The sequence below is a fragment of the Bos grunniens genome, chromosome 24 (assembly GCF_055505025.1).
Source record: "Bos grunniens cultivar Pamir isolate PY7600 chromosome 24, Bosgru_T2T1.0, whole genome shotgun sequence".
Taxonomy (NCBI): Eukaryota; Metazoa; Chordata; class Mammalia; order Artiodactyla; family Bovidae; genus Bos; species Bos grunniens.
Window position 1 is genome coordinate 30,735,558 of NC_141188.1, and position 19,237 is coordinate 30,754,794.

At 39.1% G+C, this 19,237-nt stretch overlaps 1 long non-coding RNA gene across 5 annotated transcripts in view; it reads left to right on the forward strand.

Annotated features, from left to right (window-relative positions):
• LOC147345995 (uncharacterized) overlaps positions 1–19,237 on the forward strand; it is a 272,600-nt gene that overhangs the window by 131,386 nt on the left and 121,977 nt on the right. For 4 of the 5 annotated variants that reach the window (XR_015153434.1, XR_015153436.1, XR_015153438.1 and 1 more), the window contains exon 3: positions 10,823–10,925. The exons of the other annotated variant lie outside the window; for it this stretch is intronic. This is a non-coding gene — a long non-coding RNA (uncharacterized LOC147345995). The remainder of the gene's footprint in view (positions 1–10,822; positions 10,926–19,237) is intronic. 5 annotated transcript variants of the gene reach the window in all.

Sequence of the window (19,237 nt, forward strand, 5' to 3'; positions counted from 1 at the left end):
TTGGTCTGCAAGGAGATCCAACCAGTCCATTCTGAAGGAGATCAGCCCTGGGATTTCTTTGGAAGGAATGATGCTAAAGCTGAAACTCCAGTACTTTGGCCACCTCATGTGAAGAGTTGACTCATTGGAAAGGACTCTGATGCTGGGAGGGATTGGGGGCAGGAGGAGAAGCGGGCAACAGAGGATGAGATGGCTGGATGGCATCACCGACTCGATGGACTGAGTCTGAGTGAACTCTGGGAGTTGGTGATGGACAGGGAGGCCTGGTGTGCTGTAATTCATGGGGTCACAAAGAGTCGGACATGACTGAGCAACTGAACTGAACTGATGAGACTAAATTGAAAAGAAGTAACATAGGAGCTGTGTTACATATTCTCTAAAAATTGAAAATGAAACAGAACAGATGTACAGTGAAATATTTTGCTGTCACTGTTAAGGTGTAAATATAAATTTGTGGTCATCTTGTTAATTCTCATGTAAGATTATCATTAGTGAATTTTTCTTTAATGTATTAAATTTAAGACTTTCAATGTAGCTGAGCCATAGGGAACATGGATATAATAAACACTCAAGGTTTCTTACATCTTTATTTAATCTATCAATAGCTTCTGCTCTTCTAGTGACTGTGTTTTCAACCAAGTTGCTTTAATGAATTTTGCAATTTTTAGCTAATGAGTGGGAATTAGTACTCAGTCACTAACAAATTACCTCCTCATCTAATTTCTTCTGGCTCTCCTAGATAAATCACATTAATGTAGTCTGGATATTACACTTGAATAGCAAAGTGCTGGTTCTCATTGACTATTTCCAACTGAGTCCTTTCCTCTGCTCTTCTAAGCAGAAACGTGCAGAGTCCGATCTCCTCTCATCCTTCAAGTGAATGGGCCTTCCAAGGTTTGTTAGTAACAGGTAAGGACCGGACTGAGAACACATGGACTTCCCCCAGGCTTCCCCTTTCTGTATTCATTCAGTTATTTATTCATTCCTTCAGCAAATAGGAATTGAGCGACAGCTATAGAATGCTTATTTGGTGCTAGAGACAGAGATGAACAAAATGTGGTCCTTCCCGTAGGAGACTGACAGTGAGAGACATTAAAACTGTTGCTGTGTGGTGAGTTAAGTGCTCTGGGAACTGTGGAGAAGATCTGAGAGGCAACCTCATGTATCTCAAGAGCAAAAGAAGGGAGCGAGCTGATTTTCCAGGAAGGAAGAGAAATTCGTCATTGGAGGAGACAAGACAAGACCATTCCAGGCCTGGGGAACCATGTAAACAGTGGCTCAGAGGTTTGAGACCCATATCTGGTTTGAGGAAATTTCAAATTTCTCAGTATTTTTAGGGGGAGGAGAGTGGAGATAAATGAGAGTAAGAGAATTTGGAAAGGGCCAGGATGGTGCGAGTATTGTTCATCAGGCTCAAATATCTAGACTTCATCCAGAGGACTGGAGTAGGAAATGGCAACCCACTCCAGTCTTCTTGCCTGGAAAATTCCGTGAACAGAAGAGCCTGGTGTGCTGCAGTCCATGGGGTCACACACAGTTGGACACAACAGAGTGACTGAGCATGCAATCCAGAAGACAATGAGGAACCATCCAAGGCTCCTACACAAGAGAGTAAGATGGCAGCAGGATAGAGAAGGGATGGTATGGAGACATGTCTGCAGAGAAGAGATCCAGTGAGTAAAAGTACAACTCTATAGAGAGAGATGATAGATAGAATGATAGGAGGTGGGGCTCCCGAATTTTAAGAGAGAAAAAGATTGATAGCCAAAATAAAGTGAAGGCAAGGACAGAGGAGGAGTCGATGGTATTTCCACAATGGGACTCGAGTACCTAAGTGGCATCATCCTCAAAAAAAGGAAATTGAGGGGAAACTGGGGGGGAGAGTAAAGATGAATTCCACTGGGGGTGTTTTGAGTCTCAGATCTAGCTATCAGGCATCCAGGCACACTCCGGATGTGGTATCACAGACCCAAATGTAACTTGATTTTTACAGTGTGTGTTGCAATTATAGATTCAGAGGATTAATACTAGAACTCATACCTTGCCCAGGTAGCAGGAAATGAAGTTTATCTCTTTAAAAGGGCCCCTGTTCTCTCCCTTAATATGTCCAAGAATTGCTTTGCTCTTAATTGACAATGCCTAGGTTTAAGTATGGGGGAACAAGGGGGGAAGTCACTTGTTAACTACACATGGCTCATTGAGATAAACTGTAACCGAGATGGATGCCCTTAGCTGAAGCTTGGAAACCCTGAAAGTAAGACCAACATGGAGATGTATCGCTTAGGCTTACTCCTGGACCAGGGCTTCCCAGGTGGCTGCCCACACAGGAGATGTGGGTTGGTTTGATCCCTGGATCAGGAAGCTCCCCTAGAGAAGGAAATGGCAACCCACTCCAGTATCTTGCCTGGAAAATCCCAAGGACAAACGAGCCTGGCGGGCTATAGTCCAGGGGTCACAAGAGTCAGACACAACTGAAGCGACTAAACAACAACTACTCCTAAAACATCAGCAAAGAGCTAATGACTCATTGATCAAAAGGTAGGGTCTACAAGTAAGTTTGAGGCTTTTCATTTGCTGCTATTCCCTTAGATGATGATCACTTTCTCACATTGTGATTAGTCAAAAATACATGGGAAAAAAAAAATTGGCCCTAGTTTCCCTTAGAAACGTATAGCTCTTAAACATATCCTCCCCTGCCTTTCTACAGAGAAGAGCTCTCTCTGATGATTAGGCCATTGTCTACATTGAAGAAGGTCTTTCTCCAGTGGAGACACTCTGTTTATGATGAGGACACGTGGCCTAGAATGAAAAAGCCTTGGGTGTTCAGGTTTAGTACTGAAGTGTTGTGACCAAGTCACCTGCTCCCAAGTCCTCTCCTCTAGATGCCATCCCAGGTACTGGACTGACTCCCTGCCCCAGTGCTATAGAGTCCTCCAGGGAGGATGACTGGAGCATCCAGCAGATTCTCAGTCAAGAGTAGCTCATGATATATGAATTGGAGTCCTTGAGGTTGTGGCATTTTCCATCTGCTCCTGTAGTCATCTCCCTGGGGGTACAGTCTGACCCCACTTCCTCCCTGCGCAGAAATTCTGGGCTGGTATAAGTTCTGGGACCCAGATCATCATCTACATTATCTTCAGGACAGAGGCCAGTCTGCTGCTGCTGCTGCTAAGTCGCTTCAGTCGTGTCCAACTCTGCAACCCCATAGACGGCAGCCCACCAGGCTCCCCCGTCCCTGGGATTCTCCAGGCAAGAATACTGCAGTGGGTTGCCATTTCCTTCTCCAATGCATGAAAGTGAAAGTGAAGTCACTCAATCATGTCCAACCCTCAGCGATCCCATGGATTCAGCCTTCTAGGCACCTCCGTCCATGGGATTTTCCAGGCAAGAGTACTGGAGTGGGGTGCCATTGTGGTTACTTAATCTTCTACTCTGGTAGAGTGATTATTTGTGTTTTCCCCAGATTTACATGTAGAAATCCTAGCCCTTGATCAATGATATTTGGAGGGGAGGCTGTTGGGAAGTAATTAAGGTTAGGCTAGGCCACGAGGGTAATGCCCTCATGATGAGACTAATTCTCTTAAAAAAAAAAAAAAAAAGACACGGCACTCTTTCTGCTCTCTGCCATCTGAGGATACAGAAGGCCATCTGCCAACTAGGAAGCAGTACAGCAGACACTGGGTCTGTAGATATCCCGGTCTTTTACTGCCAGCCTCCAGAATGGTGAGATATAAAAGTCTGTTGCTTAAGCTACTCAGACTATGGTATTTGTTACAGCAGCTGGCACTGACTGAGACACACGCCAATGGCAATACACTTCCAGGAGAACACACCTTCTTAACCCTGGTCCTTGACCTAGGCCACCCCAGCGCACTCTCAGTTTTTACTATTGCAGGAAATATGAGAAAGTCCTCAGCCTTCCACCCACTAGAAAACTCTGTGCTACTTGTGCAAATGGACAGACCCCTCCTTCGACTTCCACATATCGAAGTGAGCAGGAGTTTCTTAGACTTCACAAACACAGATAAACCCTCCAAAGGAATACTGTTATGCACATTGCCCAGGATAAACATTGCTGCTTGCCTTTTATTTATATAACTAAGTGAGACACTGGCCATCCTTGCTGCAGTAGCGAAGACAACTTGCTTCTCTTCCTCCCAGCCATATGAAAGGTTGATCTTTTTAAATTAAGACTGGGCACTGACTTCTTCAGTCTTAGAGCAAGAAGCGTACCAAATGTGGAGATCTTGAGTGAGAGCACTCAGGGCAAGGTTGCAGGTGAGAGGCTGGGAGGAGGGGACTTATGGAGGGGACAGCAGAGGAGCGGGGAGAGGGCAAGAGAAGGGAGGCAATGGGAGAGGTGTGGCCAGGAGATGAGGAAGAGTTGTGCTAAGAGCCAGTGGGGAGAGTTTCCAGGAAGGAGTGGTTTGACTGAGTGTCCAATACTCAGGAATTTAAGTGAAATAAAGGCTGAAAAATGTCTCCTTTTGCACCTTGACTCAGGAGGCAAGATGGAGCCTTGCAGCAGAGTTCACAGGCTTTGTGTGCAGTGGGCTAAAATAAAGGCAGATGTCAGAGGACAACCTGAACAGGTCTCTCCTAAATATTTTGTGGGATGAACAAGGCAGGACAGGGGCCCTGAGATAGAGTAAAACAGGATCATAGCAAAGGACTAAGTGTGGCAGGGGTCTGGGAATTCCAGGCAACCAAAGTTACCCTTAGAAGTTTGGGGAAGGAGAGCAGGGGTAAGTATGAGGTGTGCCTTCTCTCCTCCAGTCTGCCTCTGCCCATGGGATAGGGCAGCTACTCCAGCCCTTGTTTAACATGGTCATGAGATGCAGAGAGAAGAGCCTGCGGATGAGGGATCAATATTGTCCTTGAAAAGAAGGGACAAAAGAGGAAGCAAAGGAAAGAATGGAGATAGGTGATCCCCCAAACATGAAGGGGACAGGCAGACAGGGAGTGCTTGTAGAGGGCTAGAAGTAAATATTGAGTTATAATGCAAGTGATTTAAGCAACACTTCGACACCTTAACTGGTTTGATGTTTTTTAAAAGTTGAATTGACTAAACTTACTTAGATCCCTTATAAGACACACATTTATTTTTTTAATATAAATTTATTTTAATTGGAGGTTAATTACTTTACAATATTGGTTTTGCCATACATCAACATGAATCTGCCACAGGTATATACATGTTCCCCATCCTGAACCCCCCTCCCTCCACCCTCCCCATACCATCCCTCTGGGTCGTCCCAGTGCACCAGCCCCAAGCATCCAGTATCATGCATCGAACCTGGACTGGCGATTCGTTTCATATATGATATTATACATGTTTCAGTGTCATTCTCCCAAATCATCCCACCCTCTCCCTCTCCCACAGAGTCCGAAGGACTGTTCTATACATCTGAAGACACACATTTAAACAACCATAATGATCCCAAAAAAAGAAAAATGAGCCCCTCTCTATGGTTTTATTGTCTTCAGCTATTTAAGGCTTTATTGTTGTCAAAACAAGCAGTTAATTTAGTTAATTTAGCTAACCAGCCAGTTATATCAGGAGGAAAACAAGGCTTTAACAAGAGTCATGTTTCAAAATGCAAGCCCCAGGCACCAGCTGTTAGGCTGGACTTTCCACTTTTCTGTTTGTAATATTGGCATGGAAAGCCAGGGCTCCCGAGGCCTGGAATGGCAATCAAAGAAAGGCTGTTAAAATGTGAACAGTAGTTGAGGATTAGAGCAAAAGAGATAATCTTCCAATATCTTCTGCTGATACAGTGACTGTTTCTAAAACGCTTTCTACTTCATTGTATGATTTCCCATAAAATCATAGGGAGAGACAAGAGGCTGGCATGAACATTATTTAAATTTTAGAGAAGTGGAAACTAGAGCCTCAAGAAATTACATGTTTGGAGCAATTCCAGGCAACATCATGAGCAGGACCATAAACAAAGCTTGTGTTTTTCAAAATCCCATTTGTGGGCTTCATCTATTATAGCACGTGATCTCCATGGTTTTATGAAGCAATCTACCTCTAGCGGCAGGCCCCGGTGGGTGCCTGATGCTTATTTGTTGAAGATGATAATAATGATCGTGATAATAGCCATCATCTGGAATGAACAAATGGTAAGTAGCCAAAGGGAGCCCAATGAGAGAAGTGTTTATGGAATTTTATCATCAGTCATAATGGTGCAAATGGAAAAGGAATGGCAACATCAAAGAAACAACAAGATGAGGAGCAGGCCTCTCTTCATTTCAGTTTAGTTAAACTTCGATTTTTATGACACAGAAATAAATGGGAGCATGTTTTAAACTGAGTCCTTAGCAAAAAAGAAACATAAAGACAAGGAAGTGATGATAAGCTTCTCATAAACCAACTGATAAAATCCCAAGTGGGAAACACCCATCAAAACTGAATGTCTGGTATAACAATCAGCAGCTGTGAAAACTCTTCTCCCTGAGGTCATAGGGAAGTGAATTAATGAATTCACAAGCAATTCTTTCTCTAACAGTCTTGTAAGAAAATTCAAGGCACTGCCAGAAGGCCCATGGCAAGCAATTCACTTGGCATCTGACTAATGGTGTAAACTCTGTTGAGATCATGTTGGCTTGAAGATGTCACTGATATGCTTTGCTACCATCATCAACAGAATGATGCACGGCAGGGCAACTTTGGTGATGGACCTTCTATTACACATCATCTTTGTTTTCTACCATAGTTGACATTTTTTGTTTTTCTTTCCTGGCCCATTTTGGAATTAAAACCACTCAGGGTTGGAATAGACTTTCTATTTTAAGTGAAGTGAAAGTGAAGTTGCTCAGTCGTGTCCGACTCTTTGCGACCCCATGGACTGTTTGTCTACCAGGCTCCTCTGTCCATGGGACTTTCCAGGCAAGAATACTGGAGTGGGTTGTCATTTCCTGCTCAAGGGTAGCATAATCTAATCCAAATACATCACATTGCTGGCTACAGCTTTCTGGTCAATTCTGCTTTCCCATAACATGTTTCAATCATTGTACAACTTTGGGCAAGGGACAAAGGCACTGGGTCCAACTTTTGCAGTTTAAGAGTAAAGTTCTTTTCAAGTTGAAAATGATATGATTTCTTATCCATTTCATCTAGGTAGTGAATCATTACATGGATTACTTTAGTATGAAATGTAAACGATAGTACCAGAAATCAAGGCAGAAATGACCGTAGGGACAGTGGTGGTGGTGATGGTGGGGTCCCAGTAAGGCAAGCAGAGGCGGGAGAAACATTGTGTTGCCCAACAATTTTGTTTGGGTTTTTCCATCATGTTTTATGGAAAAACTGGAGTGGACTTATTGGCCAACCCAATAGAATGAGGCACGATTGGTGCTCCCAGAGTGGCTCAGTTCTGAGTATTACCTGGAGGGAGATACCCACATCCTCCCTAGTTGAGAGTGGGCACAAGAGGCAGACTCTTACCCTGGGTTAATATTTCTGAAAGTGTGGTTTTAAGTTACATCAAAGAGGGCTCTGTTATAATCTTGGGGACATTCTGGGTTACATAAAATCAAACAGAATATACCCTTTGGAAGGGTTTTCAAAGTCCCTAGTGGATAGACATGCATTCAAAACTCCATGAGGCATATTTCCCAGTATTCAGTGGTTCCGAAACTCATCTGAACATTTATTTTCTTCATGGAGATTCTCAAGGGTTCAATTTTCCAATGAACAGATTTTTGCAAACATTCTTTGTAGTAATACTTGGCAAATTCAAGTTCACCCCAGAGTGAGGCCCAAAGGATCCCTTAATGTGAAATCCTGGCATTTATATTAGACCTGTGCTTAACAAGCCCTGAGTTTACAGTAGATAACTCTTGGGGCAAAACTAGCCTCCACAATTCATAAGTTGACCTTCAACTTGTTTTTGTTTGCATAGTTTTCTTACTTGCTTATCTTATCTCCTGAGCAAAGGTTAGCTCAATTTTGACTGAAAGGATGTTTTTAAAATGTGTAACCTATTTATGTATTTCCCCTTGAGGTGTGACTAATATATTTTCCTCTCTATTCGTGTAGAATTTCAGAACAGATTTTATCATCAATTTCGTTATAGTAAAATTGACAAACTTTACAACTCAAGTTTTCTGAATGACAGAAAAAATATCCATTGATTTATCTGGCTAATTTTTATGTTTTTAATCATATTAAAAAACCAATCATACCCTATGTGATATAATTCATAATTGAAATGTTTCAAATTTCCAATCTTTCCAAAACAGAATCAAATTTTGAGAATTGAGCAAAAGATTCTTTTTAAATTGTAAAATTTCTTGAATGAGACAAAACTCATTTTGGAGATATATAAAATCAAATGAAAATCCTGGAGATCACCACATGCTTGTCTATCTTCCACTTGAACAGAAAAATGATTTTATAAAATGCATGTTTGGGAAAGTCAAGGTTAAATAAAACAATTCCTACTAGAGGATGAACCTCTTATTACATAGTCTGTCTTCCCCACTATTGTATAGGAAAGAGTCACATACAGTATGTTAAAGACAAATTTAATGTTTTTCACCTACAAATAACTAAGGAGAAAAATGTGTAGATGGAAAAATGACAAAGTGGTTTCATCCAAGTCCAGTACATATGCGTTTGACAAATACCTCCCATTGTTTTTTTAAATGGATTCGGTTGAAAAGGTCCCTTAGTGTGGCTTTCCTCAGTGGATTTCCAATCTTGTTGAAAGCCTTCAAATAGGCCCTGAGAAATGCTGGATGACTGAGAGTCATTTAATTTTAGCTTATCAGAATATTGTTATATGAGAACTGTTTGGTACCCAAACATTTCTCCACTCCGCTTAGATACAACTTTATTAACCTAAAACAAAACACTAGGGTAGAGGGCAAAGTACAGGAACAACTCGTGTTTATTGATATCACAGTTTATCACGTAGTGCTAATACCATAGAACCACCTATGCAAATTCTTAAAATCATGATAAAATAGAGCTGGGGAATGGGAAGTGAGGCATAGTTGGTTTATCATTTGAGAACAGAGTTTAGGAGACAATTAGTAAGTGAATGCTTTGTAATCATACTCCTCACTTTCTAATTGTGTGTACGTCTGAAAATTGCTAAGAGAATAGATTTTAACATTTCTCATCATAAGAAAAAGTAATGGTGTGGTAATGGATCCTAATTAGATGACTTGTAGGTATCATTTTGCAATATATACATATATCAAATTATTATGTCATATACCTGAAAAAATATTATAATATGATATTTCATTTAAAAGTTATAAAAAAGAAAGCAAATCTTTGATTTCTCTGTCACCCCTTTCTCCCACCCCCAGTATAACAAGCACATCTCTTGAATTTGAAAGATGTTTCTTAATTCAGCAACCCCTACACTTTTTAGTCTCAGTAGACTTTGCATTCTTAAAAATTATCAGAACTCTAAAAACATATTGTTTTTTCAGTTATATAGTAATACATCAACATTTACTGTGTCAGAAATTAAAACTGAGAGTTTTTAGAATCCACAAATACACATTTCATTAGCCATCAGAGCAATGGCATCGCATATAATTTCTGGAAAACTGAACATAACATAGCAAAATGTTTTCATATTACTGAAATAGTTTTATCTTATGAACCACCAGAAAGAGACTCGGGGACCCCCTCCAAGGGGACTCTGGGGATTCTCCAGGCAAGAACACTGGAGTGGGTTGCCATTTCCTTCTCTAAGAACAACTATATTAATTCATTAATAAGTATTAACTAATACCTACTATGTGCTGGACACTGAAAGAGTTACTATATATGTATTTATATATGTATTAAAACCCTGACTTCTTGATACTTTAAGAATGTAATCTATAAGCTTCTAAATAAGCTTCTTAATAGTCCAGATCATGTCTTAGTCATAGTATAGCCTCACAGTTCTGTGGACATACATTGTAAATGCTCAGTAAATAACTCGTATAATAAACAGGTAAACAGTTCCATGGTTTACCTGCACCATTCAATTTCTTTGTCTCTGAACCTGTGATTACCCATTTTATCTGAAACCATGCAATGTTTATACCATTTTAAACATGGATATATGACTTATTCTATTACATTCCCAAAATAAACTAGAGTGAGAAGAAAAGTAGAATAGGAGAAAGCAAATCAAACACAATGACCAAAGAGACATAAAAGCAGTTGATTGTTATTCAGTTCTATAGCATTATTCTCTGAGGGGTTTTGAATCCTAAAGATTCGTGGTACAGACAGAACAGGAACCTGCTGAGACTCAGCCAGACCTGAATCCGAGTTGTGGAACTGTTGGGAAAAGTTTTACTTCATTAAACCAATTTTGTTGTTTTTCAGTTGCTAAGTCATGTCCTGCTCTTTGTGATCCCATGGACTCTAGCCCGCCAGGCTCCTCTGTCCTCCACTGTCTCCCAGAGATTGCTCAAATTCATGTCCATTGAGTTGGTGATGCTGTCTAACCATCTCATCCTCTGTCGTCCCCTTCTCCTCCTGCCTTCAATCTTTCCCAGCATCAGGGTCTTTTCCAGTGAGTCAGATCTTCACATCAGGCAGCAAAAGTATTAGAGCTTCAGCTTCAGCGTGACCTTCCAATGAATATGCAGGGTTAATTTTCTTTGGGATTGACTGAGTCAATTTATTCCTCTTAAGAAGAAAGGGACAGTTATTATGAAAATCAAATTTGAATGATATACATGAATAAAGTTTAGAACCTTTAAAAGATGGAACAAATATAGTTGACCCTTGAACAATCCGAGTCTTGACTGCATGGGTCCACTTTCAATAGTAAATACTACAGTATTACATGATTGACAGATGGTTCACAACTGATCGAATCGAGGGATGCAGAACCAAGGATCAGACAGAAGCAAGCAGGAAGCCCGGATAATGGAGGAGCCATGGATACAGAGGGCTAACTGTAAGTTATAAAGTTGAAAGACTGACACTATTAAATTTCAAGACTTAAAGTTATTACAATTAAAACAGGGTAAAATTGGTTCAGAGGTAAATAGATCAGTAGAATATAATAAAATTCAGAAATAGACTCATATATGGTACATACAGGCAACTGTGATATAGTTGGGTAAAAATTTTTTTTTTAATGAATAGTTCTGGACCAACATGATAATATGTTAGAAAATATCAAATTCTGTCTCATAGTGTATAGAGGTCAGCTTAAAGTTATGAAAACAAAGTCACAACCTCATTCATCATCAAGGAAGTACAAATTAAAATCCTTAAGGCAACTCTGATCCTGGGGAGAAACTGGCCTTGCCATGCTATGTCATGCTACTGGGGGAAATATGAATTTGTATTACCACTGTGGAACACTAGTAGTATTGACTACACATACCTTGTTATCTTTATTACATTATTCTGTAGTAAGTTTTTAAAATAATCATCAAGTGTTGCCACATTCTTAAATTTTTTCCTCGATGTTTTATGGTTCTTACTGTGCTCTGAATGGAATCTCCTTCCCCTTTTTTTTCACTTCTGATTGCATTGTCTTGTTGGTTATTACTGCATTACCGGGAAGTTTGATTTTCTGTGTTGATCCTTTCTATGGCCGTGTGTATTTATATTTAAGTAGATATCCTTAGAATCTAAATTAGTTTCATTTTTTATCTCATCCTTTCAGTTTTCCACATTATATTTATGTTTTTTGGATTAGTGCTTTGGATCTTTGGATCTTTGCTAACATATTGAATATTAGTGATGATAGCAGCCAAAATATCCAATGCCTGACAATTGAGATAATGTTTCCAATACTGTATTATTAAAAATCATGGTTTTATAACTTTTTGGTGACTACTGTTTTTCAGGTTAAGGAAGTTTTCTCCTATTGCTAATTTTCTAAGAGATTTTATTTAGAATGAGTGATGAATTTTATAAAATTCATTTCTGCATGTGTTTTTTATTTTATGTATAATTTATTATATATATATTCCTTATATTCTTAATGTTGAAAAAATTTTCATTCCTATCATTCTTTAAATATATTCCTGTGTTCAACTTGGAAATAATGTGTGTATGTATTTGTCGTCTATGTTTATATACTCTTTTTATACTTCTTTCTTGTTTCAAAATAGAGATAATCCTAGGTCTTAAAATGAGGTAAAACTTTCCCTCTTTTTCTGTTCACTCTATTGAAAGCTATCTTTTCTTTAAAGATTTTGAAGTTCTCAACCCAATCATTTGGACCCAGTCTTTCTTAGAAGTATGTCTTATCAGCCCTTGACTCTGATTCTTACAAGATTTCTTAAAGGTTTATGAAATTTTCTTGAGTCAATTTTGGTAACATATATTTTCTTAGAAGAAAACAGTGACTTTTTCCAGGTTTTAAAGTTTATTGATAAAAATATACTTTACACACTTTTATAATTTTAATCCTCTTTAGTACAGTTAAAGACTATTATTTGTAAGACCACTGGCATATTTTATCATATCTCTTTTGATCAGAGTTATCAAGGTTTATCTACTTTTAAACAATTGTATTTTCTTTTCAAAGATCCAGACTTTGGTTTTAATGATGCAGTGCATGATTCTTTTACTATTCTACAATACTCACGTACATGAATATCTTTAATTCTGTGGACATTCTGAAATGATATGTGGTCCTTTCCACTTGGAACAGTTCCAATGAACTCTTTTACCAGTGAGAGACCTTCTATTATTTTGCTAAATTTACCTTAAAATAGACTCTATGTGTAAAAGTGTGGAAAAGCCCAAATGCAACTATGGCTTGAGATCATTTTCTCAAACCACTAAAATGTTGTATCTCCAGCTGGACCTCATCTTATGCTACCAGGTCAGGATTTTCATTAAAGACAGATCTCTGCTATTTGCTTCTTTTCTCCACCCTTCAATAATTAAACAAAATTACCTAAATCCAATATTCTATTGTCCACTGAGACTATCCCATCTTGGTTAGAATTACAATTATTTTGCTCCTATATATTGTTTGACATTCCAAATATCAAAGACCTCAGAAAATTCGGGACTACAAATAATCCCTCTATATCCATGACTATAATACAAGCATTTCATGTGCTCTTTGACTTTTGATCCAGTTCATCTGATTTGAATGGCTTTGAAGAAAGAAGTTCTAACACAAAAAATATTTAACCTGAGAAACAATTCTCTCAAAGTGTTTGCTCATTCACTTCTCACTTAATGTGAGAAACATGAAGGTTGAAATACTTTTTGGAAAACAGTATTTCAAAAGATTCACTCAGACAGAAAGTTAAAGTAGGCTATACATTTCCCTCCCCTGGTGGCTTGAAGTGCCACCATCCACTGACTAACAAAAAATGGAAAAACGTCTTTTGTGACTAGTTGACATTTTACTTTCTTTGGAAATAAAGAAGGAGATGTGTCTATAACTGCCCACAGCACTGCTCAAAGTGAGAGTTAGGCAGCCATCTACTTCGGCTGGAAACAAAGTCACCACTTCCTTGGTAGTTTAAAGTCTCAGAGCAAACATTGGTTTAAAGCCTATAGTATCCTGTTGCTCACTTCCTGATTTACAACTTTCAGGGACAGAGAGATTGTCCTGTAGCAAAGACAGATGGTTAAGAACGTGAAAGCCACACTATGTTGATCACTTTGCGCAAAGAGAACATGTGTAAAATTACTCTGAATGCCTAAGTTTACTTGTACACTTAGGTATTTTGCCTTTCCCATCTCCATCTCTGTTTTTGCTTTATACCCAGTCCCACCTTGAGTCAATTTTTGCAGAAAAAGATTAGGCAGGTTGGGCTGCTCCTTTCCACTGGCTTGAAACACACATTAGCCCTATGCTGCCAAAATAAACTACCTTTTCCTCTTCTGTTCTCTTTGGATCTCTGTAATTGCGGAAGTTAAGCTGATTTGAGCGACATAAGAATGAAAAAACCACCCCCTGCTCTGCTTTGCAAACTGCCATTCATTTCAGGAAAATAACTCTGCCTGTTGGCTGGAAATCCAGCTGCTTGTCATGTTAGAGCATGTGGCGTCTGCTGCTGAGTCCAGCTGTACAGCCGAGATCAGTGCCCTAAGGACTGAGCACAGAAATGCTGTGATCCCTGGTGGTGACAGGGTCTCTGCTAACAAGCCTCTAGACATTCAAGATGAAATGTCATCACCCCAGCTCAGCTATCACAGAAGGATGAAACAAAGCATCTAAAGACCTTTAATAGCATCAGAGTCTGGGAAATAAGTGAAGCATCCTTGTGTAGTTCCCCATTCCATAGAGTTGATGTCAATTCTGTGAGCAACTGTGACCCCTCTCTTTCACCTTCATCCCTAATACTCAGAGATGAAAAGATCACATGGAACAACAACTTTCCCCATGATTGAACTTAAAGCATTTTCAGATCTGGCTGCTAGTTGTCATTCATTACTCAATAAATCATTTTAAACACCTATTGTGTAAAAGTCCCTGTGCTAGAAGTTGAAGTTGATGAAGAAATGAATAGTCAAATTCTCTGCCTTCATGGAGTCACAGGTAAGAATCAGTCGATATTTATTTCAGGTCCCCAGTCCCACTGCACTGGCCGTACTCCAATGACTGGTGTCCTAATAAGAGAGAAAATTGCATCCAGGAACAAAGGGAAAAAAGCCTTGCGATGATGGAGGCCGAGATTGGAGGGAGGTATCAACAAACCCAAGAATGTCAGGGATTCCCAGCAATCTCAAGAACCTGGGGAAGAGGCACAGAACAGCCTCTAGAAGGAACAAATCCAGCTGACACCTTGATTTCAGACTTCAGACATCCAGAACTATGAGACAAAAACATTCCTGTTGTTTTAAGCCACCTGGTTTGTGGTAACTTGTGCCTGCAGTCCTGAGGTATTAATAACTTGATCTATAATTCCTGGACTAGGCTATGAAAGAGAAACTTTCAGACTGAGGAGAGTGCAAAGAAGCTGGGGAAGGTAGAATGCAACAAGCAGTGAATACATGGCCTTCAACCTTGACTGATTCCTCTAAACGTCTATGAAACTAGTTTCACTCTTGTAACAAATAATAAGAGCCAAGTTCTCTTTCCTAGACTACTTCTGCAAGTAGTGCCACCTGGGGAAGGTTTCTATAAGCCAACAGAAGAGGCATCTGTCAGTTGGACCGCTTTCCTTCCGGTCAATTCTTTCATTACAGCAAGCATCGTTCAAGCCTCAGCTCGTTTCTGGCTATGGAAAGTGGAAAGTCACATGTGCTAGCAGCTGTCTAGAAAATGACATCATCATGGCTGTGGATATGGCTAAGTTTTACTGAGTTCAGTAATTTTTTTTTTTTGGTACTATATGGTGTGTGATCATAAGCAATGAGTGAGTTTTCAAAACATGCCAGGACTAACATATCCAAAGATTGCCATCCATTAAGACAGTCAGCAATGTCTTTATAACTCTGAATATTGCTAGAACTCCTCTTGTGCAATTGTCTTCAAATCTGGTTAATGAAGCACATGAGAAGCCAGCCTCATAAATTTATAGTCCCACATAATTTTGACCATTAAGGATGTCACCGTGCTTGATGGATCTTACCCACCTTATCCATCAGAATTGACTCTGAATAACTTTTGACCATATCTCCAAATAAAATCTACCATCCATAGAGTAATACTTGCTTCCAGTGAGCACATTCAAAAGAAAAATAGCTTCTAAAATTCCTTTCAAAGGAAGGTTTAGCACAGTGACTTACAGGTGGTTGACACCCAATTAAGATTTTGTGGAATTGCTTTGAATACACTGTGGGTTCTGAAGACACCGCCAAAGGAGAAATACGGAAGTATTAAAAGAACATAGCTTTCTAATGTGCTTTGTATAAGGAAATGATAGTCAACTATATGTTTAAATTGTAATCCACATTAAAAATAAAGTAATATAGGGACTTCTCTAGAGGTCCAGGGGTTGAGACTCATGCTTTCAATGCAGGGAGCACATGTTTGATCCCTGGTCAGAGAAGTAAGATCCCACAGGATACATGGTGTGAGAAAAAAAACAAAAACACAACATTATAAATCAGCTATATTTCAATAAAAATTTAGCTAAAAATAAAATAATGTAACTTTGTTTCTATATTAATTCAGTACCTATGTTCCTGTTAGGAGATCCAATTTTATGGATTTTGCAAATTACGAAGAGTGCATTGGAAACTATACTTAGGACTGTTTACTTTTTGTTTTCTTGGATTAATAATAGCATAGTGAAACATTTTACCAAAAATTTATTATTTAGTTTCATTTTGTCAACACCATCTATTCATTTCCTTGTCAAACTACAACTGTGAATCTAAAGGTTACATTTGTAAAAGCAGCAGGAAAGCAGTAAAATAAACTGATACAAACACTAAAAACCACTAGCACTGGGGTAACTAATATATGGACTTTCTGAGGCTCAAGGGTTAAAAACCCATCTGTCAGTGCAGGAGACGTGGATTCAACGCCTGGGTTGGGAAGATCACCTGAGGAAGGAAATGGCAGCCCACTCCAGTATTCTCACCTGGGAGATTCCATGGACAGAGGAGGCTGGAGAGTATAGCCCATGGGGTCACAAAAGCGTCTGACACAACTTAGCAACTAAATAACGACAAGTAATGCACAGGTAGCATGAATTGTTTTCACTCCAAGAACACTGTTGGAGAAGGTTCAGAGAGGGAAAGATGCATTAGAACTAAATGCCTAGATGACAAGTGCGACTGGATTGCCAACAAAAGAGAAAGGGACTGAAGCTGTTTAAACAAAGGAAGCGTTTTGGTGATTTAATGCATGGTCTTGTTTTCCTTTGGTAACCTTATCACTTTACCTAGCTCTTTGGCCAGTCACTCTAATATGTAAAATGACAGGTCAAAGCAAAGCCACTAATTTTTTTTTTTTTAAGTGAACGTGGAATACTAGGCTTTAAAAGTGGCTCAGGTTGTAGGAATGTAAAATGGTGCAGTACCTTGAAAAATAGTTTGGTGATTTCTCAAAAGGTTTAACATGGATTTACCACATGTCACAGTAATTTCACTCCTAGATATATATCCAAGAGAAACTAAGATATATATCCACACAAATGTTCATAGCAGCATTATTCATAATAACAAACAAGTAGAAGCAACCTAAGTGCCGATCAACTGTGAATATATAAACAAAAAGTGAGGTATCCATACAATGGAATGTTATTTGGTAATAAAAAATGAAGGGGCAATATATGCCACAATATGAATAAAACTTGAAAACATTATGCTACATGAAAGAAGTTATTCACGAAGGATCACAGATTATGTTATTAAATTTATAGGACATTTCCAAAGTAGGCAAATCTATAAGGGACAAAAACAGATTAGTGATTGCCAGAGGCTGGGAAGGAGGCGGGAGATTGGGGAATGACTGCTAATGGGTCCCCAGTTTCTTTTGGGGGTGTTGAAAATATTTAAAAATTGACCCAGTGCTGGTTGCACAACCATGTGAAATCACTAAAATCGTTGGATTATATACTTTATTTTTTTAAAGCCTTTTTGATGTGAACCAATTTTAAGGTCTTCATTGAATCTGTTACAATATTGCTTCTGTTTTATGTTTTGGCTCTTTTAGCCAGAAGCAATGTGGGATCTTTCTTAGCTCCCTAATCAGGGATCAAACCTGTACCCCCTGCATAGAAAGACCTAGTCTTAACCACTGAACCACAAGGGAAGTCTCAGAATTTTACACTTTAAATATGTGAAATGTATGGGTGTTTATCTAAACAAAGCTGTTAAAAAAAATGACTCAAATCTTTTTTGAAAGCCTCAAGCTTTGTGTTAAAAGGATTTTCTCCATAGGTGCTGGTACCTCTCCGGGGTAAGAGATAAGGAATGAAATTAAACTTTCAGGATCTGGAAAAGTCCAGTTTCTGCTGCTTCCCCAGAAATAAGAAGGGTTAAGTCAAATTTGGGATAGAGATATTTTAGCCATTTTATTATGTTTATAATTTTTTTTGGGGGGTCAGAGCATCTCATTATTACCGTAAGTCAATAGATAGGTGTTTAAACATTTGATATGGTGAAAACAGAAGTAGTTCTTAGGAGATTATCCTGGGTTCTGATGTTTCTGAGTTTCCCCAATGTCTCAGAAATTTCTGGAATCACATTAAGGATTCCAGGGACATTCAGTCTTGTTTATATCCTTAAATTGTGATCCAGCTATAGTTTCTTTAGGAAGTCAACTCTCATTGATGTCACTGCTTAAGCTCTCAGTTATTGGGTAGTTTTTCCTACCAGTCATTTATCTAATTTTATGTGTACTCTCTTATTCGATCCTTACAACAATGCAATACTGCATAACACCAAGGGGGAACATCTCAAGTGGATGCAATGTTTGAAGCAACAGTTCTAAGTTTCATTATCTTCAGTGGCTTGGAAGAGGGTTCAGAGCCTCACCTAAGGTGACATAACCAGGAAACTTTGGAGCAGAAGGTGAGCTTTGACCCACCTGACTCAGGACTTTACTAGATGAGGCTCCGGGTTGAGAGTTTGTGAAGGCAGTTGGTTAGTACATTGAAGGAGGGGATCATAACAGTACAACACGGGGCTAAGCCTAGGGCTCTGTTCAGACATCCTCTTTGGAATACGGGTTAAATCACTTAAAACTGTAGACTGTGATCAATTACTTAAGTTCATCTGCCTCCTTTACTCTTGGCTGTGATAACAGAATGATAATTTTATAATATTTTGAGGTGTGGAGTGAAATAATCCTTGTAAAGAGGTTGATACAGTGTTTGGTATACTATAAAGCTACTAACAAGTGTCACTTTTTAAGGTGTTTATGAGTGTATGACTTTATAGGGAAATTATGCTACTCTGTCCACACATTTTTTTTTAACATTTTGGTCATGCCCCATGGCATGTGGGATCTTAGTTTCCCAACCAGAGATTGAACCCATACCCCCTGCACTGGAAGTGCAAAGTCTTAACCACTGGACCACCAGGGAAGTCCCAGGTCCACACTTTTGAAGCTGTCAAATGACAGAACTATACAATTCTTCTTCTTTTTTTTTAAATTTTATTTTATTTTTAAACTTTACAAATTGTATTAGTTTTACCAAATATCAAAATGAATCCGCCACAGGTATACATGTGTTCCCCATCCTGAACCCTCCTCCCTCCCCATACCATCCCTCTGGGTCGTCCCAGTGCACTAGCCCCAAGCATCCAGTACCGTGCATCAAACCTGGACTGGCAACTCATTTCATACATGATATATTCTTGCTGTCTTAGTGACAGAGTTGGAGC